Here is a 24,648-nt window from a genome sequence, read left to right as displayed (position 1 = left end):
GCCGCGGCGGCGACGTCCGGAACGCGGCGATGGCGGTGCCTGGAGCCCGGCGGCCTCCCAGCACCCGTCCCCGCCGCGCAGCCCCCGCGCGCCTGGTCCCGCGGGCAGCGCGCCCCACACACCGGACGGAGGCCCGGGCGCCCTCTCCGTGCACCTCCCGGCGGCGCTAGACTTCAGTAGAGTTGACTGAATTCAAGGGATTAAAAAGTATAAATTGGGGGGACGCCGCGGCGGCGACGTCCGGAACACGGTGATGGCGGTGCCTGGAGCTCGGCGGCCGCCCAGCGCCCGTCCCAGCCGCGCAGCCCTCGCGCGCCTGGTTCCGCGGGACGCGCGAACCGCGCACCGGACGGAGGCCCGGGCGCCCTTTCCGTGCACCTCCCGGCGGCGCTAGACTTCAGTAGAATTGACTGAAATGAAGGGATTAAGAAGTACAAATTGAGAAGTTTGAAAAAGATGGCGGCGGAGGTTAAAGGCTGTTCTGTTGCCTCGCACCCAGCGAAATCGGAGGGGATGAGGTGTGGAGGTGCGTGGGTCTGGCTGGTGGCGGGGGAAAGGGGCTTTTGTTCCAAACCGAAGGGAGATTAGCTCTCCATCACCCTGAAACCCATCTTCTGGCGAACCCCGGGAGACCCAGATGCCTGCGGGGAAAGGCGGGACTCTTGCAGAGGTGCGCCCAGCAATCAGTGTTTGCTGCGCTGGAGTGCGGAACGAGGGGACTTAGATACATGGAAGGCAGAAGGACCAGACTCACAGCCATCGAGGCTTGCCGCACCATGGCCTGTTGGCGCCCTGAGACCCCGCCCCGCCCTAGGACCCGCCCCGCATGTTTTGAAGACCTGCCCCGCAAGTCTTGCAGGCACACCTGCGCCCCAAGCAACGGCTTATGCATGTGGGTGGCCTGCCCTCTGGCAGCGGACCAGATGATCTGCTGTTCTAGTCGGACTGCTCCAGGGCCACTCAGACAGGAGGAAGAAACTACAGTTTTTGCTGTAATCCTTGCTGAGTGCCTAAGGCAGTAGCTGATCTACACCCCATTGGAGACCCAGAAACGAGGGCATCTAGTGGTCTGTGGGAGATGACACCAGATTTCAACCACGTGCATAAGGGACACATTCAACGGGAATATTCAGTGAGCGCCAAAGCTTTGCTGCACCAAGACCCGGCCCATAAACGTGTCTCCTGCACAGCAACTCTTCCTTTATAGACAAAGAGAGCCCCCCCAATGACAACAACAACAATCAAGACTTAACTATACAAAGGAGGACCAAGATGGAGGCATAGGGCGGAAGCCTGATTGTTGCCTACCACAACAACTTTGAGACTACGACAAGAGAGCAGAGCAGACACCATCCAAGACCACCATAGGGCTGGCTGAGTAGATGCTCTACAACTAGAATAAAAGAGGGGTATGTGGGATGATGCTGATGCCGGCGACCCAAAGACCACACTTTAAGAACTACAGCTCAGGCGACACAAAAGAACTATGGCTCAGGCGATACAACAGCGGCCTGGAACGTGCTCGGCGCAGTTCCCCCGGCGGTCTCCGGCTGAGGGGACGGCTCCACTGGCAGCCAAGCACGGACAGACGAGCCCCTATGAGACATGGGGTGGGAGACTCCGCGCTTGCTGACCTCTGAGTCCGTCAAGAATCTCAACGCCCCGGAAGCGGCCAGGTGCGCATGCTCGGCGACCGGCCACCGATGCAGACCCAAGGGCCGACGCAGCGACGCCAGTCTGGCCCACCGCCATGCACCGGGTGCACCGGAGCTTCGCCGAGCCGCCGCCCGACGAGTTCTGCAGCAGCCATACTGGAGCTCTGGAAGGATGGCCAGGGGAATTGCTGAGGGGGGATTGACCGGCAGGAATTGGGATCGGGAAGACGGGGCCCCGCTGAGACCCGGGTGCGGGCGGGGTTGCGCTCCTCTGGACTCGGGTGTGGTCACACGCCTCTGGGTATAAGTGAGGCCTCACGTCCCTGGATCTAGGTGAGGCCACATGCCCCTGGGTCCAGGTGAGGCCGGACTCCGGGTCCGGGTGAGGCCAAGTGCCCCTGGACCCGGATGACGCTGGATCCCATGCCCGGGCGAGGCCAAGCGCCCCTGGGTCTGGGAGAGCCCACACACCCCTGGGTCCAGGCGAGACCATGTGTCCCTGGATCCGGGTGAGGCTGCGTGCACATAGGCCCGGGTGAGCCCAAGTGGCCCTGGGTCTGGGAGAGGCCAAGCGTCCCTGGGTCCGGGTGAGACCATGCGTCCCTGGATCTGGGTGAGGCCTCGTGCACCTAGGCCCGGGTGAGCCCAAGTGGCCCTGGGTCTGGGAGTGGCCAAACGTTCCTGGGTCTGGGTGAGACCATGTGTCCCTGGATCCGGGTGAGGCCTCGTGCACCTAGGCCCGGGTGAGCCCAAGTGGCCCTGGGTCTGGGAGAGGCCAAGCGTCCCTGGGTCCGGGTGAGACCATGTGTCCCTGGATCTGGGTGAGGCCTCGTGCACCTAGGCCCGGGTGAGCCCAAGTGGCCCTGGGTCTGGGAGAGGCCAAACGTTCCTGGGTCCGGGTGAGACCATGTGTCCCTGGATCCGGGTGAGGCCTCGTGCCCCTAGGCCCGGGTGAGCCCAAGTGGCCCTGGGTCTGGGAGTGGCCAAACGTTCCTGGGTCTGGGTGAGACCATGTGTCCCTGGATCCGGGTGAGGCCTCGTGCACCTAGGCCCGGGTGAGCCCAAGTGGCCCTGGGTCTGGGAGAGGCCAAGCGTCCCTGGGTCCGGGTGAGACCATGTGTCCCTGGATCCGGGTGAGGCCTCGTGCACCTAGGCCCGGGTGAGCCCAAGTGGCCCTGGGTCTGGGAGAGGCCAAGCGTCCCTGGGTCCGGGTGAGACCATGCGTCCCTGGATCCGGGTGAGGCCTCGTGCACCTAGGCCCGGGTGAGCCCAAGTGGCCCTGGGTCTGGGAGTGGCCAAACGTTCCTGGGTCTGGGTGAGACCATGCGTCCCTGGATCCGGGTGAGGCCTCGTGCACCTAGGCCCGGGTGAGCCCAAGTGGCCCTGGGTCTGGGAGAGGCCAAGCGTCCCTGGGTCCGGGTGAGACCATGTGTCCCTGGATCCGGGTGAGGCCTCGTGCACCTAGGCCCGGGTGAGCCCAAGTGGCCCTGGGTCTGGGAGAGGCCAAGCGTCCCTGGGTCCGGGTGAGACCATGTGTCCCTGGATCCGGGTGAGGCCTCGTGCCCCTAGGCCCGGGTGAGCCCAAGTGGCCCTGGGTCTGGGAGAGGCCAAGCGTCCCTGGGTCCGGGAGAGACCATGTGTCCCTGGATCCAGGTGAGGCCTTGTGCAACTAAGCCCGGGTGAGGCCACGTGCCCCTGGCTCTGGGAGAGGCCAAGCGTCCTTGGGTACGGGTGAAGCCAGATCCTGGGTCCGGGTGAGGCCGTGCGCCCCTGGATCCATCCGGGTGAGGCTGGGTCCCAGGCCCGGGTGAGACCACGCGCCCCTTGGGTATGGGTGAGGCCACGTGCCCCTTAGTCCAGGTGACGCCGTGCCCCTGGGATCGGCCGAGACCAAACCAGAGGGAGTCAGACCTCCATTACCACCATTTGTCCACCATCCAGAGCTGAGGGGTCAGTGCTGACATGTACACATAAGGAACTACTGGACATCGAAATTGGGTCTCAAAAGAACTGTTGGTCCAGGGGGAAGCTCGCTACAGATTGATTCATTTGCCTGTCAGCATAAATATTATTGCTCGTCTCACATTCAGTTCTTATTAGTATATATCTAGTGACATTTGATCTCGTTCATCTAGAGGAAATGAGGAACAACATAGACTGAGGAACAAGAACAGAACCAGAAGCAAGGAGGCATCGATCGGACTATCGGGCCTCAGAGGGAGGATAGGGGAGGGTAGGGGGAGGGTGGGGGGAAGGGGAGAGTTCAACCAAAGGACCTGTATGCATGCATATAAGCCTATCCAACGGTTAAGTTCAACAGGGGATTGGGGCATGCGTGGGGAGAGGGGTGGGATGGGAATGGGGGGATGAGGACAAATATGTGACACCTTAATCAATAAAGAAATTAAAAAAAAAAAAAAAAAAAAAAAAGAAAACTCTAGAACTTTTCACAAGTGTGCCTTCCTTAATCTGTACTACACATGACTACAAAATACTGAGAACACCCTCTCATCACACAAGTGCATACATTGGTAGCCCCATTTCCACCCAGACAATGCTCCTAGTCTTTATCTAAAACAGATGTAAACCCTTTCTCGGAGAAACCAAGATGGCGGCATAGGTAAACACCTAAACTGCTGCCTCACACTACAATTTCAAAACTACAACTAAAGACAGAACAGCCATCATCCAGAACCACAGGAAAGCTGGCTGAGTGGAAATTCTACAACTAGAAGGAAAGAGAAAAGCTCACTGAGAATCAGAGGAGCAGCAAAGGACTGAGGTACAGAGACAAGCACGCAGACAGGAAGGGCGGCTGAGTGCCTAGCTGGCTTTCTCTGGCAGGAGAGGGAAAGAAGCTCTCGACTGCACTGAACTGCAGTTCCGATTGCACTGAACCCCAGTTCTGGGTGAAACCCCATAGACCCAGGCTCATACAGGGGGAGTCTGGACTGTCAGGTAGAGAGAAAGGCACATGGAGACTCGGAGACTCTGGGAAGCCACTGTGGGCAGAGGTCTGGAGGCACGAGTGTGCACAGAGAAGACTGACTGCGGAGGTTGCCACTAGCTCTCCCTGGCAGAAGGGAGTTGGAAGCTTCTGACTGCACTGAACCCCAGTTCTGGGCGAGCCTGGGAGAATCTGGACTGTCAGGTGGAAACTCAGGGGAACCACGGAAGGCAGAGGTCTGGAGGTGCGCACACAAGGGCAGGCCTGACAGGAAGCCAAGACTGTCTGCTCAGCCCTGAGTCACCGCCCCATTCAAGCTGAGCACAGAGGCTTTTGCAATTTTGCAAGTCTGGTCCTATAAGGCTATCTCCAGCATAGGTCTCCCTGCATAGACACAGCTGATACACATAGCCAATTGGCCTGGAGGTCAATTCCTCCCAGTGACACCAACATCAAGATTTAAGTACAACAAGGCTGTACACACTGACCACAAAGGGGTTCACCAAGAGTGTCCACCTCAGGTGACAGGGAAGGCTGACCCACTGGGCCATATAGGAAACCTAGCACACAAAGCTACCATACCAACTCAGGGAAGCAGTGAAAATGTAGAGACAAAGTAACAGATCATAAATAAAGAAATGGAGGAAAGCAAATGACTGGATATAGAATTCAAAACCACAGTTATAAGGTTTTTCAAGAATTTCCTAGAAAAGGATGATATATTTAGTGAGACCCTCGAGGATATGAAAAAGGACCAACTAGAAATTAAACATACACTGACTGAAATAAAAAAATATTATACAGAGACCCAACAGCAGATTAGAGGAATGCAAGAATAAAGTCAAAGATTTGAAATACAAAGAAGCAAAAAACACTCAACCGGAAAAGAAAAAAGAAAAAAATCCAAAAAGTTGAAGATAGTGTAAGAAGCCTCTGGGACAACTTCAAGTGTACTGACATCCAAATTATGCGGGTGCCAGAAGAAGAGAGAGAGCAAGATACTGAAAACCTATTTGAAGAAATAATGACCGAAAATTTCCCCCACCCGGTGAAAGAAATAGACTTACAAGTCCCGGAAGCGCACAGAACCCCAAACAAAAGGAATCCAAAGAGGACCACACCAACACACATCATAATTAAAATTCCAAGAGCAAAAGACAGAGAATATTAAAAGCAGCAAGAGAAAAACAGTTAATTACCCACAAGAGAGCACCCATATGATTGTCAGCTGATTTCTCAACAGAAACTATGCAGGCCAGATGGGAGTGGCAAGAAATATTCAAAGTGATAAATAGCAAGAACCTACAACCAAGATTACTCTACCCAGCAAAGCTATCATTCAGAATGGAAAGTCAGATAAAGAGCTTCACAGACAAGAAAAAGCTAAAGGAGTTCATCACCACCAAACCAGTATTATATGAAATACTGAAAGGTATTCTTTAAAAAGAGGAAGAAAAAAAAAGGTAAAGATAAAAATTATGAACAACAAATACATATCTATCAACAAGTGAACCTAAAAATCAAGTGAATAAAAAAACTGATGAACAGAATAAATTGGTGAATATAATAGAATCAGGGGCATAGAAAGTGAGTGGACTGATAATTCTCAGGGGGAAAGGGGTGTGGGGGGTGCAGGAAGAGACTGGACAAAAATCGTACACCTATGGATGAGGACAGTGTGGGGGGGAGTTAAGGGCAGAGGGTGGGGTGGGAACCGGATGGAGGGGAGCTATGGGGGAGTGGAAAAGAGAAACTATTGTAATAATCTGAACAATAAAGATTTATTAAATTTAAAATTAAAAAAAACCTTTATCACAGAGGAAAAGTCTGTTTAATCACTGGGGTTGGTGTGCTGACCAAAGAGTCAGTGGCCTACTGATTATTACTAGTAAATAATTGGTCATGAAGCAGATATTCAACAATCTCTATAAATGCTTTAAACAAAGAAATGTTTTACATTATATATTTGTAGAGCAAGAGACTTGAGAGATAATCCAGTCTATAGATAACAAACTCAAATGCCTTCAGTGCCAAACTCAAACCTGGTGTCTGAGGCCATTGGAGAAGGCACATCCCCACTGAAGACATTCAAATCACTGCCAGCCTCTGGATCTAACCTCATGGTTTCATTTCTCATCTAAGGAAACTGAAGAGATTAGGTGCAGATGACTCTTAGAGGCTATATAGCAAACATATTAATCAGAGGCAGGGAGAGCAGAAAACTGAAACCACTCCAGGTATTTTAAGCAGAAAGAAATTATACAGGAAATTAAGTGAACTGTCAAAAGGGCTAGAAGTACAGGATCTAGGCTGGACCTCCAGGAATGACTTGTATAATATTAGTAACTGAACAACCGAACAGTGTACTGTTTTTGCACAATTAGGAAAGCCAATAGGGACTGTGGAGTTCAAGAATACCACCTGTAACTGTGACCCCAAGAAGCTGGGATCTGGAAGCTGTCTGGAGAGGGAGCACAGAGTATGTTATTCACCACCTTCCTCAACTGCCTCTTGATAGTACAGAGCCGGTGAGTCAACATAGCATTGCTGTGTCTGGCTGTCCCAGGCTGTAAGTCCCGCAATTCTGGAGACTGGACACTGGCATCTCCAGACCTTCTTTGCCAACAGAAGACAGTCCCAAATAGCAGGGAAATGGCCTCTGCCTCACACCTGCCTTCAAAATCTCAGGCAAGTCATCTATTTGCCTAACCTTAATTTTACATCCAGAACTCTAGCTGGAAGGCAGTGCAGGGAATGTTTTCAGCTCTCCAGTTTCTCTGGTACAAGAAGGCACACAGGAAGCAGGAGGAATGGATTTGAGTGCCAAACTTCCATAACCAGCACAGCAACTTCTAGTGTAGGCTCCTGGACTCTGACCTACATTACGGATCTTTCCCACTTATTCTATAAGGCCTTCTATGCAAATCCTAAAGAATAAAACAACAAAAACAATGGGCATAAACATTAGTCAGTAGGGGTATAATTCTAAAGATCTTAAGAGTCTGGAAAATACATTGTGTGAATAAGTCACTTTGCTCATATTTTATCTAATAAAAGAGTAGTATGCAAATTGACTGTCACTCCAACACACAAGATGGCCGTCCCCAGGTAGTCAAAGATGGCCGCCCCCATGTGGACCCAAGATGGCCACCACAGGATGGCCAGCAGGGGAGGGCAGTTGGGAGGGACAAGGCCTGCAGGGGAGGACAGTTGTGGGGGACCCAGGCCTACAGGGAAGGGCAGTTGGGGGGAACCAGGCCAGCAGGGGAGGGCAGTTGGGAGGACCAGGCCTAAGGGAAGGGCAGTTCGGGGGGACAAGGCCTGCAAGGGAAGGCAGTTTGGGGACCAGGCCTACACAGAGGGCAGTTGGCAGGGAGGACCAGGCCTGCAGGGGAGGGCAGTTAGGGACAATCGGGCCAGCAGAGGAGCAGTTAGGCATCGATCAGCCTGGAAGGGGAGTGGTTAGGGGGTGATCATGCTGGCAGGCAGAAAGCGTTAGGGGCAATCAGGCAGGCAGGCAGGCGAGCAGTTGGGAGCCAGCAGTCCTGGATTGTGAGATGGCAGTCAGGCATCCCTCAAGGGGTCCCAGATTGGAGAGGGTACAGGCTGGGGTGAGGGACACCTCCCCCCATGCACAAATTTCATGCACCGGGCCTCTAGTATTAGTATAGCATGAATCACACTACCTAACGTCTTGCTAGGTACACTCTGACCCTTTGGATTTAGAACTATTGAAAGGCAGAAGCTGTATTTGATTTCTATTTGTATCTCCTATCCCCAGGCTTGCTTTGCCCAGAGAAGACACACAGGTATCTGCTGAATTGAGATGTTTCACTCTGGACTTGGAGAGAAACAGCCAGATTTCATGAGTACTATGTAGCTGTAAGGTCCAGTGAGGTCCTGTTACAGAGGAGTGGGAAAAGGGGTGTTAGTCTTTCAGTGAAAATGGGTTGAAAGGTCCCTGTACTGTCCATTTCTTGATGGGATGCTTAAGGAAATGGACAATTGACACCTCCTGGAACCTCTCCTCACCCCTCATGGGGTGGGGAGGGGAGGGACAGGAAGGAACCCTGGGAGGTTGGCCGGCCTGGGGGAGGGGCTACAGGAGGTTGGCACACTCCTAAGAGATTAGGAAGATATAAATGAGCATTCAAGAAAATAACACACAAAACATTTACCTGCCTGATAAGGACCAATAAATCCACATTCTGGTCTGGGTTCCTGACCACAAGGAGAACCAGAGAGCTTTTCAGTAGAAGTTATTTTTAAAATTACCAGTAATTTCCTTCACTTTACATTAAGCTGTTGTTTCCTTCTATCCAAATAATCTGGCTGAATAAAACAAAATTAAATCACTGATTGCAATTCTCTCTGAATCGCAATTACAACAGAAATAGCTATAGTACATTTGCACCTTTGTCAGTGAAATGCTATAAGGAGAAAACATCTGACTGAGATCTCCAAAAAGCAGCACCCAGAGCACCATCTAGTGGGGCAGAGATCCCAAGTTAAGAACACAGGCAAGTACTTGGTAAATAGCCTAAATCTCCTTCCAATTGCCCACACCTCCAGAGAGCTGTGGCCATCAGATGAGAGGCCTCATTTTCCACACAAATGAACAGTATCAAGTTTCTTTATGGGAATTTTCCTTGGGCACTAGAAATTTTAATTTGTTAGGAGAGGAAAGATTTCAAATAGAGATTTTCACTTAGAACCACTCAGTTTTGTTTTGTTTTGCCTGTGTATAAGAATACTTTTCTGGCATGATTCAGACTATTTTAGCTACCTCTGACAATATTCCTAACAGACCATATTTCTTCACTCTGATATAACCATCTCCATCTCTGACTCATGTACATGTGATCAAAAGGGTATGCAGAAGCTTGCTAGATGGTGGGGACCTTGCTGGGTCCTGGATTAAGTCCATGATGGGTACAAAATCAAGTAAGGAGTCCACTAACCTGGGGCTGAACTCCTTTTCTCTCTAGGGCCTTGAGTTTATGTACCTGTAAAATAGATACCACCTGCCTGCAGGAGGGGAGGAAGATAATAAATTTGACCCCATGCTTTGAACTTCTCAATCAAAAGATCTACATGGAAATACTAGTGTGTAGAATGCACCTGGAAGGGGTTTTGCTCCAAGAGTCCTCACGGTGCCTTTATTGCTGAAACGTGACCTGCACCATTTCTCTTGTGAATGAAAAAGGTTATGTTAAACAGATAAAAGAAAAGGTAACAGAAATTTCAAAGTGCTTCTTTATAAGTAAATCAAATCGTAGTTAATTGCCTAGGACTTGTCTGCAAAGGATTACTGCATGAGCAGCAGGTGCATCCCTAAAACCCAGAGATTGTTTTCAAAGAGGCTTTTTTAAAAACAAGTTTGAAATCGGCTTAAACTTTTTGAGAAAATAAAATGTGTATTTTTACCCTCACCCTTGGGAGAGAGACAGAAGCAACGTCCCATGACCACAGCCCTCACAAATCTGCATAGGCATTCCTTCCTCATCAGCATCCACCGCCCCCCCCCCCCCCCCCCCCCCGTTTACCCCCCACTGCAGACAAAGGTGAGCCACCCTGCTTCTGTCTACTTGTCACTGATAGATCCTCCCTTCCCCCAACTGATGGACAGAGTATGACGTAAATTCCACCTGCAGCCCGAACATTCCTGAACACCTTATATGGACTGTACATTGAACCACCAATAAGCACCTGCCAAATACCCTAAGCCCCTGATTCCTAAGTCCCTAGGTGCCTAATCAAGTGCCTTGTATGAAACCACCAATCAGCGTGTGCTGAGTGCCCTAAGCCCCGTCTCCTCCTTTCCTCCCCTCAAAAGGCACTTTCACCCCAGCACACCCTCTTTTCTCCTCTGGAAGGGAGCTGGCAGGGTCTTCTCCTCCAATAAAACCTGTGTCCTGATTCTCCAGCCCTCTGTTTCATCTTTCATATTGGTGCCAAACCTGGGTGAGCATGGACGATCCTCAGAACCTAGCCCCGAGCTTCTGACTCCTGCTCTGGCTCTGCTCGGTGGCATGGTTCTGAGTCGATTGGCCTGCTCAGAACACTTCTCAAACCCTGCCATACCAGGACACATGGGAATCTCATCGCATCCTTCTAACTGGTAGGCTTCAGGGACCTTCCTGACCCCGACTGCCCCCCCCCACCCCGGTTCCCTTGACCTGGAAGGGCCTCAGAGTTTTTCCATCTACCAGACTACACGTTCTACGTTCTATGTTCTACGTTCTACGAAAGCCCAGGTACCTGGCCGGGAAAACTCTGCTCTACTCCACGGGAAAGGTCTCAGGGTGACGACCTTGGAACCTTCTCTCGTCTCTTTCTTTCTACAGGTTGGCTGAGGGAAAAGAAGGACGCTACTTATTCCTTCCCCAACTTCTTGGTGGCCCTTTCCCTCTGGTCATGGGGACCTCTCTTACACACCTCTCCTACACAATTCCAATATCCTCCGAGATCTAGATAATTTTTACCACCGGACAAGGAAGCCTCAGAGACTCCTACGAACAGGCTTCCCCTCCCCTCCACCCCTGCTCTCCCCCTTGCTTTACTCCTCATGTTACACCCATCAGATCCTCCTCTGGAAGTCCTCTTTGCCCTCTCAAACCCCTTTCTCTGTCTTCTGACTCTTTCAACCCAGCGGATCATTTCTCTCCACGTGTCTCACTCCCGCCACCTCCTTACAACCCTAAACCTGTCCCTCTCTGACTAAGCACTCTTTTTCCCAGGTCAACTCTGGAAGGCAGGATGACTCTCCCCTCACAGTCTTTGGTGGACTCTGGGAGTCCTTTTAACTTTTTTTTTCCTTCACACACACTGGTCCCGCCCACTGACCAGCAGCGGCGGTGGCGGCTGCTGCTGCTGCTGCGGCAGAGGCATTTACACGCCCCTCCTCTCCCTCAGGGTGTTCACTTCCTGAGTCCTCAGTCTCCCTGTAAAGCCCCTCCTGGTCCTGCCCTCATTATGGGAGGCAGGATGGGGCATTTCTTCCTCAGAGAATTCTAACCCCCCGCCTTCCCCTGTGCTCTCCGCTTAATCTTCGCCCCCATGACCACCAGCAACGGAATTCTCAGGTGGCCGGCCAGTTCCCCTTGCGTGAGGTCACAGGGGCGGAGGACATCATCCAGGTAGCCATTCCCTTCTCACTTTCTGATCTTCCTGAGAGCCCAAATCCTGAGAACCTGAGCTCCAAAACAGCCTTTCCCACCTAACACTCATTCTCAGGTCCAAAGACTGCCTTCCTCAACAGCCTCTTCTATTCCTGGGTCCACTCTACCCCTGAGGGAGGCATCAGGAACTGAGGGCATAGTCTGAGTATGTCCAGCCTCACAGGTTGAGAGGCATCTCAGGTTTCTTTTTCCACTGACCTGACCACCTTTACTCCCCAACATATGCTGCAACTTTAAAAATAGATACAGGTCCACAAACCCCTCAAAAGACCTCATTAACCTAACCTTTAAGGTCTTTAGTAATAGAGACAAGGAGACCCAAATCCAAAATCAAAGGCGAGATCAGGCCAAGGCGGAGGCCCAGTAGGGAGCCTTCCAGCTCCTAGCCACCGCTTTCAAACCCCAAACAAAGTGCCAGTCCTCCAACCGCGGGTAAGTCAAGGGCTAAGCCTACTCCGGGCCCATGCTTCAAATGCAGCAAGGAAGGACACTGAGCCAAGTCCTACTCAAACCCGAGACCCCCACCTGGGCCCTGCCCAAGGTGCGGAAGGGAAGGCCACTAGAAATCAGACTGTAGTCTGGCTCCTCCGGGTCTGGCCTCAGCCAGTCCAGCATGGCCACCCTCTAGAACCGGTTTGGAGCTCCAAGACCTCCTGGGACTGGCCACTGAAGAAGCTGCCCAGGCCCTGACAGGGCCCCATAGACTTACATCACCAGGACAGAGCCTCGGGGAATGACTGTGGTGGCAGGTAAGCCGATCTCCTTTTTAATTGACCCTAGGGCCACTTATTCTGCCCTCCTAATTTGCTCTATTATGGGGGTTGACAGATCAGTCTCACAGCATTAGCCACCTCATGTCTACACTGCATCTTACTAAATTCCCCCATTCACTCTTCTCATTTTACCTCGGTGCCCGGCCAGGGCTACCATGCATCCCCTCATAAAACCCAGTTGCCCCAAACCACAGTCACCTACCTCAGTTTCACTCTCTTACCCCAAAAGGCCAAGCCATTCCTTGAACTATAAATGTCTTATCTCCTTTATGATCATTATCTGTAGGAAGAATGTGGCAGTTTGGGACTCAAACGGCTAGAGGCCTGGCTAGCCTGGGAATGGGCTTCGGAGCCTGTTCCCTCCCTCTTTCCCCCTCCCTGCCTTTTAGAAATATTTAATAGAAGGTCTGAGGCATGGTTATACATTTTTTGAAGGACATAGAAGGAAGGTTTGAAGGCTAATTTGAAATTGTTCTTGTGAAGGTTTGTGCATGTGATGAGAAGGAACAGAGAAATGAAAGAAAGAAGGTACTCTGATCAAGAAAGTGAGGCTTTAGTCTCCAAGTCTGGCAGGACAAGGTTGCTGGATACTTCTTAAGCTAAACCAGAATATTCACTAACCTCTTATCCAACCATCCAGGTCCCTGGCTTTTACTACTCCTTTCCTTCCTTCCTTTTCCCTCCCACTTTCACTGCAATACAATCTCAATCACTCATCTGTCACCTCTTATTGGTAGCACCATGGTGACTACTCTCTCAGCTTGGAGTGCAGAACTAGAAAAAGGAATCTCATACCCTTTAGCCCACCTCTTCTCCTTACACCTTTCAGTTTGTCTCCATGATAGGGATTTTTCTTCCCCTGTGGGGAAAACACATACATATGTCTCCCCATCAGCTGGACAGGAACTGTACTCTCATCTGTCTCTCACCCAAGGTAGATGCAGCCCCAATAATCACTTTACCTGTCATATCTGATACAAAAGAGGAATCAAGATAATCCCTCTCCTCCTAACCTCAGCATCAAAGCAGGGCTTGGAACTGTCATAGGGAGCTTAACCACTGCTCTACCCATACTTTGAAACCCTGTCTCAGGACCTACAAGAAACATGTGGATGCCCAGCAAGGGTCAAAACTGGAAAAACAAGAGCCTCACCCCCAGGGAAACCTATTCTCCCCTTTCATATCACTAGTGAGGCAACTGAGACCCCTACTCTTTTCCCCCTAAAAATAACATATAGGTCTCAGTTGTATTTCAGGCCCAGAAAAGCAGCAAAACTAGACAAGTGATGCTGTGGCAGCCTCAGGACCAGATTTTATCTCCCAAGTGACTCAACAGAATGGCTCTCAAGACTTCACCAACCAGTCTCTTGGAGCTGCACCCCTCGTCCATCACGGAAAACACTACCTGTTTTTGGCTCACTTACTCCATGGCTCCTACCACTATTAGGCCCACTGGTATCTATACTCTTAATTGTGCTCTTTGGCCCATGTCTCATGCGTTGTTTCACTAGTTTCTTGCAGAACAGAATGCAGGCGTTCGCCAACCAGAAGGTGGGAGAGATCTATCTGGCATTGAATTCAGAACCTAACACCAGAATCCTTAAGACCCCGGGTAGATGCCCCTAACGATGCCCCTTCTCAGCTGGAAGCAGTTATGGAAGATGGACCTTCACCCCCTGACCTTGCCCGGACTCTCAATTTTTTTAAAAAATATCAAAAGCCTGGAATGATAGATCCTCCCTTCCCCCAACTGATGGACGGAGTATGACATAAACTCCACCTGCAGCCCGAACATTCCTGAACACCTTATATGGACTGTACATTGAACCACCAATCAGCACCTGCCAAATACCCTAAACCCCTGATTCCTAAGTCCCTAGGTGCCTAATCAAGTGCCTTGTCCCAGTAAAGAGGGTGGGGGCAGAATGCCCTAAGCCCCATCTTCTCCTTTCCTCCCCTCAAAAGGCACTTTCACCCCGGCACGCCCTCTTTTCTCCTCTGGAAGGGAGGGGGCAGGGTCTTCTCCTCCAATAAAGCCTGTGTCCCAGTTCTCTGACCCTCTGTTTCATCTTTTAGTCACTTGAGAAAAGGCCCTTAAACAAGTACATGAGAAAGAATGCTTTTAATTTTAAAGATAATAAGTAAGCAATGTTAATGTGTAAATCTCACTACAAAGCACCAGTGTCTGCAAATGTATGATTAACACTACCCAAGTAGAGACACCTTTCTCAATTAAAAGAAAAAAGCTTTTAGAAACTGAGTAACTTAAAACTACCAGCAGTGGGTCCTTTTCCTTAGGGCGCCTGACTCAAACTCAACTCCCAGGTTTTCCCTTCACCTGCACCCTCTCCCTGCCTCCCTTGGGCCCAGCTGCCTCACCCAGGGTCCTTCCAGGTTCTCAAGGGGCCCCCCGCAGCTGCTGAGGCCCCATGCCCTCGGTCCCCTGGCCCAGCCCCACCCCACCTCTCCGTCAGGTACCCTCCCTCCCCACTGCCACCCCCACTGTGAAGACACCTGGAGGTGGCTGGTGGCAGGGGATTCTAGATCTGGGTCAACAGTCATGACAGACTGAGCCCAGAGTGGGCATTCAGGACAGCTTCCCAGACTGCGCGGTGCTAAGAGGAGAGGAGCCTGCAGAGGCGCAGCTCTTTCCCCTCTTTGTGGTCTTTGCTTTTTTTTTTGCTGAACCCAGTTCATAGGACCTTTCAGATATGGACACTCACCTGTGGCTGAGGTGCAGGAGAAGGTGAAAATTTGTGGAGTCTGGGGAAAGGCTGGGGAGAGGAGAGTGTCCAGGAGAGGTAGCTGCAAGTCTGGTGCTGAGTCATACCTGATGTGCAGGACCTAGGAAGCCATTTTCTCCTGAATAGATAGCTCCTCCCTGCAGTCTCCAGGCAACCAATACAGCCACACCCAGACTACACCATGAGTGGTACAGAGGAAACAAATTAAAAAATCTGAATAGCCCCTGAGAATTCCCATGGACTGGCCTGAAGAGAGGCCTTCAGTCCCAGCAACAGGAAACCAAGAAGCCACAGATAGTACAGAAAGTGAGATATTAAACCAGCCAAAGGAACAACACTTCACTTTTTCATTTTTATTTTATTATTATTTTGTTATCTTTTTTTTTTTCCTTTTTTTGTTTGTTTCTTTATTTTCTATTTCTTTTCACATTATTTTTCCATCATTCTAATTTATTTTATGTTTTTGTCCTATTGTTTTAATCAATTTTTTTAAAAATATGTTATTTTCTTCTCTTTCTCTTTCTTCTTATCCACTCATTCTCTTTCTACTTCCTCTATACTGAACTGAGGTCCTCCCCATATTCATCCAATTCTTAACCTTACTTTCTGTATATAAGATTCTGCCCCCACCCTCTTTACTGGGAATTTGGTGTTTGTATGTTGTGGTTTACCTGTTTGTTCTCTGGTAAGTCTCCACAGCACACGGCCCAGGTCCACGCAAACGGAAGCTTGAGCTTTCTGGTGATAGCCAGAATGGGGAAACGAAATAACTCACAGAGGAAAGAAAATGTGGAGTCGCCAAGAAAGGAAATCAGTGAAACTGAAGCTTGCAACATGACCGAAAAGGAGTTTAGAGTAATGGTCGTGGAATTTATACATCAGATGGATGAGAAAATCAACAACTTATGCAAGAATCAGGAAGAAATGAAAAGTGATATAGCTACAATCAAAAACACCATGGAAAGTTTCAACAGTAGACTACAAGAAGCAGAGGACCGAATTAGTGAGTTAGAAGATCAGGTACAGAAACAAGCTCAATCTGAACAGCAATTGGAGAAAAAAAATTAAAAAGCAGGAGGAAAGCCTAAGGGAGCTTCAGGACAACATGAAACGAAGTAACATGCGTATAATAGGGCTGCCAGAAGGACAAGAAGAGCAGCAGGGATTAGAAAATCTATTTGAAGAAATAATGACAGAAAACTTCCCAGATATGGGAAAGATAAAAGTTACACAAGTACAGAGAGTCCCAAGCAGGATCAACCCCAAAAGACCCACACCAAGACATGTCATGATTTCAATGGCAAATATAAAAGATAAAGAGAGAATCTTACAGGCGGCAAGAGAGAGACAGAGAGTTACCTACAAAGGAACACCCATCAGATTGTCAAATGATTACTCAACAGAAACACAACAAGCTAGAAGAGAATGGAAGGAGGTATACAAAGTGTTGCAAAGCAAAGGACTGAATCCAAGAATACTATATCCAGCAAGACTATCAATCAAAATTGAAGGAGAAATCAGGAGCTTTGCAGATAAAAAAAGGCTCAAGGAGTTTATCACCACCAAACCAGCAATGCAAGAATTGCTAAAGGGAATACTGTAAAAAGAAGAAATAAACAGGTAAGAAGGAATACAGACACAAAAATAGATATGACTACAAACAAAAACCTTTCAGTAGTAACTTTAAATGTAAACGGACTAAATGCTCCAATCAAAAGATATCGAGTGGCTGAATGGATAAAAAAGCATGACCCATATATATGCTATCTACAAGAGACCCACCTCAGAACAAGAGACTCACACAGATTGAAAGTGAAGGGATGGAAAAATATCTTTCAGGCAAATGGAAATAAAAAAAAAGCTGGGGTAGCAATACTTATATCTGACAAAATAGACCTCAAAGTAAATGCCATAACAAGAGATAAAGAAGGCCACTTCATAATACTAAAGGGAGAAATCCAACAAGAAGAAATAATTCTGATAAACATATACGCTCCCAATATAGGAGCACCCAAATACATAAAAAAACTCCTGGAGGATTTCAAGGGAGAGATTAATAGCAATACAATAATAGTAGGAGATTTTAATACCCCACTATCACCATTGGACAAATCCTCTAAACAAAAAAATCAGCAAAGAAACAGCAATCCTAAATGAATCACTAGACCAGATGGAATTAATTGACATCTTCAGAACATTTCACCCCAAAGCCACAGAACATACATTCTTCTCAAGTGCACAAGGGTCATTTTCAAAGATAGACCATATGCTGGGTCACAGGCAAAGTCTCTTCAAATTCAAGAAGATAGAAATTATATCAAGCGTCTTCTCAGATCACAGTGGCATAAAACTGGAAATCAACTACAATATATTCAATCCAAAGAAATCAAACACATGGAGACTAAACAGCATGCTATTAAACCATGACTGGGTCACCAGAGAGATCAAGGAAGAAATAAAAAACATCATGGCAACAAATGACAATGAAAACACAACAATCCAAAATCTATGGGACACAGCGAAAGCAGTCTTGAGAGGGAAGTTCATAGCTCTACAAGCCTATTGCAAAAAACAAGAAACAATGGTAATAAATTACTTAACCCTACAACTCAAAGAGTTAGAAAAAGAGCAGCAAGAAAAGCCCAGTGTAACCAGAAAGAAGGAAACAACAAAGATCAGAGCGGAGATAAATGACATAGAGACCAAAGAAACAATACAAAAGATCAACAAAACTAAGAGCTGGTTCTTTGAAAGGATAAACAAGATTGATGGACCTCTAGCCAGGCTCACCAAGAAGCAAAGAGAGAGGACCCAAATAAACAAAATCAGAAATGAAAGAGGTGAAATAACAACAGACCCCGCTGAGATACAAAGGATTGTTACAAAATACTACGAACATCTCTATTCCAACAAACTGGACAACCTGGAGGAAATGGACATATTCCTAGAAAAATATAACCTTCCAAAAATGAATCAAGAAGAATCTAAAGAGCTCAATAGGCCAGTAACTATGGACGAAATTGAAGCAGTCATCAAAAAGCTTCCAGCAAACAAAAGCCCGGGGCCTGATGGCTTCATAGGAGAGTTTCGCCAAACATTCAAGGAAGAACTAAAACCTATCCTCCTCAGACTATGCCAAAAAATTCAAGAAGAAGGAACACTTCCAAGCTCCTTCTATGAAGCCAGCATCACCCTAATACCAAAACCAGATAAAGACAACACAATGAAAGAGAATTACAGACCAATATCCCTCATGAACATAGATGCCAAAATCCTCAACAAAATTCTAGCAAATCGGCTCCAGCAGTACATCAGAAAGATCATACACCATGACCAAGTAGGATTTATCCCAGGAATGCAAGGATGGTACAATATCCGCAATTCAATAAACGTGATACATCACATAAACAAATTGAGAGATAAAAATCACATAGTCATATCAATTGATGCAGAAAAAGCATTTGACAAAATCCAACACCCTTTCTTGATAAAAACAATCAACAAGGTTGGAATAGAAGGCTCATACCTCAACATAATAAAAGCTATATATGATAAACCCACAGCAAACATCATACTCAATGGACAAAAACTAAAAACATTTCCCCTAAGAACAGGAACAAGACAGGGATGCCCACTCTCACCACTCCTGTTTGACATAGTACTGGAAGTATTAGCCATTGCAATTAGACAAGAAGAAGAAGTAAAAGGCATCCAAATTGGAAAAGAACAAGTAAAGCTGTCTTTATTTACAGACGACATGATATTGTACATAAAAAATCCGAAAGACTCCGTCAAAAAACTAATAGACTTAATAAATGAATTCGGCAATGTAGCAGGATACAAAATTAACGCCAAGAAATCTATGGCCTTTCTATACAACAATAGTGAACTTACAGACAGAGAGACTAAAAAGGCAATCCCATTTACCATCGCACCAAAAAAATTAAGATACCTAGGAATAAACTTAACTAAGGGGGTAAAAGACCTATATGCGGAAAACTACAGGACACTGAAAAAAGAGATAGATGAAGACGTAAACAGATAGAAGAACATACCATGTTCATAGATTGGTAGAATCAACATCATTAAAATGTCCATACTACCCAAAGCAATCTATAGATTCAATGCACTCCCCATTAAAATACCAATGGCATATTTCACAGACCTAGAAAGAACTCTCCAAAAATTCATCTGGAATAAAAAAAAGACCCCGAATAGCCACAGCAATCCTGAGAAAGAAGAATAAAGTAGGAGGGATCTCAATACCAGATATCAAGCTATATTACAAAGCCACTGTTCTCAAAACAGCCTGGTACTGGCACAAGAACAGACATATTGATCGATGGAACAGAATAGAGAACCCAGATATCGACCCAAACCACTATGCTCAATTAATATTTGACAAAGGAGGCATGAACATTCAATGGAGTCAAGACAGTCTCTTCAATAAATGGTGTTGTGAAAACTGGACAGATACATGCAAAAAAATGAAGCTTGATCACCAACTTACGCCATACACAAAAATAAACTCAAAATGGATACAGTACTTAAACATAAGACGGGAAACCATAAAAATACTAGAGCAATCCACAGGCAGCAAAATCTCAGACATATGCCAAAAGAAATTCTTCACTGACACTGCCCCTAGGGCAATGGAAGCTAAAGAGAAAATTAACAAATGGGACTACATCAAAATAAAAAGCTTTTTCACAGCAAAAGAAACCATCAACAAAACAACAAGAAAGCCCACTGCATGGGAGAACATATTTGCAAATGGCATCACTGATAAAGGTTTGATCTCCAACATCTACAGGCAGCTTATACAACTTAATAAAAGGAAGATAAATGATCCAATAAAAAAATGGGCAACAGACCTAAATAAAATCTTTTCAAAAGAAGACAGAAGGAAGGCCAAGAGACACATGAAAACATGCTCAACGTCACTAATTATCTGAGAGATGCAAATCAAAACAACAATGCGGTACCATCTCACACCTGTCAGAATGGCTATCATCAACAAATCAACAAACGACAAGTGTTGGCAAGGATGCGGAGAAAAAGGAACCCTCGTGCACTGCTGGTGGGAATGCAGACTGGTGCAGCCACTGTGGAGAACAGTATGGATTTTCCTCAAAAAACTGAAAATGGACCTCCCCTTTGACCCAGTAATCCCACTCCTGGGAATATATCCGAAGAAACTAGAAACACCAATCAGAAAGGATATATGCACCCCTATGTTCATAGCAGCACAATTCACCATAGCTAAGATTTGGAAACAGCCTACGTGCCCATCAGCAGATGACTGGGTCAGAAAACTGTGGTACATCTACACAATGGAATACTATGCTGCCATAAAAAAGAAGGAATTCTCATCATTTGCAGCAACCTGGATGGAATTGGAGAACATTATGTTAAGTGAAATAAGCCAGTCAATGAAAGAAAAATACCACATGATCTCACTCATTTATAGATAATAAAGAACATTATAAACTTGAACAAAAAGACAGATACAGAGACAGTAAAGCATCAAACAGACTGTCAAATTACAGTGGGAAAGTTAGGGAGAGGTGGGGGAGATAAGAGATCAATCAAAGGACTTGTATGTATGCATATAAGCATAACCAACGGATGCAAAACTCTGGGGGGTGAGGGCATATATGGGAGTGGGGTGGGGGGTGGCAATGGTAAGACATGTACACATATAATACCTTAATTAAAAAATTGGAAAAAAAATAAAATAAATAAATAACTTTGGATGCAAAAAATAAAAATAAAAATAAATATGTGTGTGTATATATATATATTTACACACACACACGTGTGTGTGTATATATATATATGTATTTCCCCCTTTTTCTTCCTTTTTCTTTTCTCTCATACCATTTTTTCTCTCTTCAATATTTGTGCTCTCTTTTCTCTCCCCTAATTCTCTTTTCTCTGGTGGTCATTTATATTGGGGTTATCAGTGTCATGAGTACATTTGTGTTATGTTCCCTCTATGTATTGTCATGTTGAGGTGAATTTTGTCCTGTTTGGCCAATGTGCTAGAGAGCAAGCCACACAGACAGACACCCAGAGAGGAGACTTCATGCACAAATGGGTCAATAATACTCCAGACCCAACTACAGAGACAGGAAGAAGGTGGCAGTGAGGGAGACACTATGAGTGAGTGAGGGAGCAAAGAAAGAATGTGTGGTCATGTGTGGTGTGTGTGTGTGTGACTGAGGCACAGTTAGATCCCACAGGACCTTTCGGGGCAAGCTAATGGGGCTCGCCTAACTAGGCAGCCTCTGCTACCATTGTGGGCAGTCCCAGAGCGGCCGGCTCTTCCTCGGAGGCCTCACCTTTGAAGGGGAGAGCTACTGTGACTGGGAGCTCAGCCTCACCTTCACCCAGGGTGCCCTTGGATAACACCTGGGACTCCACAGCCACCACTGCTGGGGACCTGATGCCTTGGCTGCGGTCCCATGGTCACTGAAACTTCAGCTACTGTGGGTGCAGGATACTGTGAGTTCCAAAGTGTGCTCCCCTCTGACTGGCCCAACACTTTAACCCAGGGCACTGTGACCATGCTAGCAGCAGACACACAGGCAGCCCGCTCCCATCTGAGGAGCAGCAGCCCCATGAGCAGCCTGCCCCAGGCCGAGGAGAGGCAGATTCACAGGGCCTGCCTCCATCCAAGGAGCAGCAGCCAAGCATGCAGCCCACCCCCATCCAAGAAGCAGAAGCTTCCCCAGTCCAAGGGGAAGCCCGCCCCCACCCCTGCCTGAGGAGCAGCAGCCACATGAGCAGCCCACCTACAACCGAAGAGCAGCAGCCCAATGCAGGCTGCACCCATCTGAGAAGCAGCAGCCGCACACAGCCCACCCCCATCAGAGGAGCAGCAGCATTGTGAGCAGCCCACCACTGTCCAAGGAACAGCAGCTGCATGAGCAGTCTCCCCCTACCAGCCAGAGGAACCACCACTGCTGGGAACAAAGCCCACACAAGGAGCCACTGCCAACTGAGGAGCAGCTGCTGCGGTGACCGTCCAAGGAGCAGGCTGCTGCCTGAGGAGCCACTGCCACCCAAGGAGCAGCCCCTGCACAACTCAACACCTAGATCCGTTGGTGAGAACAAAAATGGGTAAAGAAACCCCCAAAGGAAAGAAAAGGAGGAAGCACTAGAAAAGAAACAGAGGCACGCAGTTTGTCAGAAAAAGCTTCAGAATAAGGGTCACACAGTTAATAAACTGGATGGATGAAAAATCAACAACTTATGTAAGAATCAAGAAGAAATGAAGAGTGATATAGCTGCAATAAAAAACACCCTGGAAAGTTTCAACAGTAGACTAGGAGAAGCAGAGGACCGAATTAGCGAATTAGAAGACAGGGAAGCAAAACACACCCAAACTGAACAGCAATTGGAGAAAAAATTAAAAGACAGGAGGACAACCTAAGGGAGCTGTGGGACATGAAACAAAGCAACACACAAATAATAGGGGTGCCAGAACAGCAGGAAAAGGAACACGTTTTAGAAAACTTATTTGAAGAAATAATATCAGAACACTTCCCTGATGTGGGGAAGAAAAAAAGCCACACAAGCACAGAGAGTCCCAAACAAGATGAACCCAGCAAGACCCACACAAAGACAGGTCATAATTATGATGGCAAATGTTCAGGACAAAGAGAGAATCTTAAAGACTGCAAGAGAGAGACAGAAAGTTATGTACAAGGGATCTCCAATTAGATTATCAAATGATTTCTCAACAGAAACACATCAGGCCAGAAAATAATGGAAGGAAATTTACAAAGTGATGCAAAGCAAGGGACTGCGTCCAAGAATACTCTATTCAGCAAGGCTATTATTCAAAATTGAAGGGGAAATAAGGAGCTTCACAGATTAAAAAAAAAAAAGGCTAAGGGACTTTATCACTACCAAGCCAGCAATGCAAGAAATGCTAAAGGGACTGGTGTAAAAAGAAGAAACAGAGAAACCAAGATGGCGGCATAGGTGAAACACCTAACCTGCAGCCGGGCACAACAATTTCAAAGGCACAACTAGAGGTCAGAACGGACATCGTCCAGAACCACAGGAGAGCTGGCGGACTGAAATGCCCACAGCTGGGGGGAAGGAGAAGGCCACGGGGACAATCGGGGGAGCCGTAAAAGCCTGAGGTATGGAGAAACTGGCGGAGACACGAGCGCGCGCGCCTGCAGGGAGGATGGAGCCGGAGAGGAGGGGGCGGCTGACGGCCTGGTCGGCGTTCACTGGCAGGAAGGAGATAAAGGCTCCGGAATGCGCTAAGCGCCGGCTCCGACTGCACTGAGCGCCAGTTCCGGGCGAAACCCTGGGAAGCCAGGCGCAGGCTGGGGGAATGAATCTGGGCTGTGGGGCGCAGGCACAGAGGAGCGGGGGAAGGCAGAGCTCCAGAGGCGCGCACGGGAAGGGGCACAAAGGACGGACTGTTGCCTGCGCCACTGAACTGCCCTAGCGGGAAGGAGACATGAGCTCAGGACCGTGCTGAACCCCAGTTCCGACTGCACTGAACCCCAGTTCCGGGCGAAACCCTGGGAAGCCAGGCGCACGCTGGGGGAATGAATTTGGGCTGTGGTGGCGGAGGCACAGAGAAGCGGCGGCCCCAGTCGCGCGCACTAGAAGGTGCGCAGAGGACGGACTTTTGCCTGCGCCACTGGGTGGCCCTGCTGGGAAGGAGACAGGGACGCCAGACTGCGCTGAGACCCAGTTCCAACTGCACTGAAACCCAGTTCCAGGCGAGAATCTGGGAGTCCAGATTCATTAGGGGATGGACTGGACTGTTAGGCAGTGGGCGAAATTCCAGGGCGCATTTCTCTCAGAGGTGTTTGCAAGGAATACAGAGGGACACAGACACAGGAGCCTCATAGGGCGGGGCTGACAGGAAGCCAAGGTTGTAGGCTCCACCCTGTAGCTCCGCCCCAGCCAAGCTGAGCAGAAGCTTTTTCCTGCTGAGTGCCTCAGGTAGTGGCTGACCCACACTGCATTGGAGACCCAGAAACGAGGGCATCTAGTGGTTGGTGGGAGATGACACCAGATTTCAATCACTTGCATAAGGGAGGCATTCTAGAGGCAGACTCAGCGAGCGCCAAGGCATTGCTGCATCAAGACCCGGCCCACAAACATGTCTCCTGCACAGCAACTCTTCCTATATGGACAAAGAGGGTCCTCACGGCCAATTGGCCTGGAGGACAATTCCTCCCAGTAACACCAACAACAATCAAGACTTAACTGTACAAAGGAGGACCAAGATGGAGACATAGGGCGGCAGCCTGATCGTTGCCTACCACAACAATATTGAGACTACGACGGGAGAGCAGAGCAGACACCAGC

The 24,648-nt window shown here is 48.3% G+C and overlaps 2 long non-coding RNA genes across 2 annotated transcripts; one reads left to right on the top strand and one right to left on the bottom strand.

The window, feature by feature from the left end:
- Window positions 1-8,368: 8,368 nt before the first annotated feature.
- LOC129150630 (uncharacterized) lies at window positions 8,369-11,620 on the bottom strand. Its single transcript, XR_008557348.1, has 5 exons — window positions 11,449-11,620; window positions 10,864-10,954; window positions 9,564-9,630; window positions 8,781-8,934; window positions 8,369-8,502 (listed from the first exon to the last, which is right to left on the bottom strand). It is a non-coding gene; the product is annotated as an uncharacterized LOC129150630 (long non-coding RNA).
- A 569-nt stretch (window positions 11,621-12,189) lies between these two features.
- Window positions 12,190-14,605, top strand: LOC129150629 (uncharacterized). Its single transcript, XR_008557347.1, has 2 exons — window positions 12,190-12,532; window positions 14,068-14,605. It is a non-coding gene; the product is annotated as an uncharacterized LOC129150629 (long non-coding RNA).
- Window positions 14,606-24,648: the final 10,043 nt, after the last annotated feature.

Source organism: Eptesicus fuscus, chromosome 2 (genome assembly GCF_027574615.1).
Source record: "Eptesicus fuscus isolate TK198812 chromosome 2, DD_ASM_mEF_20220401, whole genome shotgun sequence".
Lineage (NCBI taxonomy): Eukaryota > Metazoa > Chordata > Mammalia > Chiroptera > Vespertilionidae > Eptesicus > Eptesicus fuscus.
This window is presented reverse-complemented; position numbering and strand designations above follow the sequence as displayed.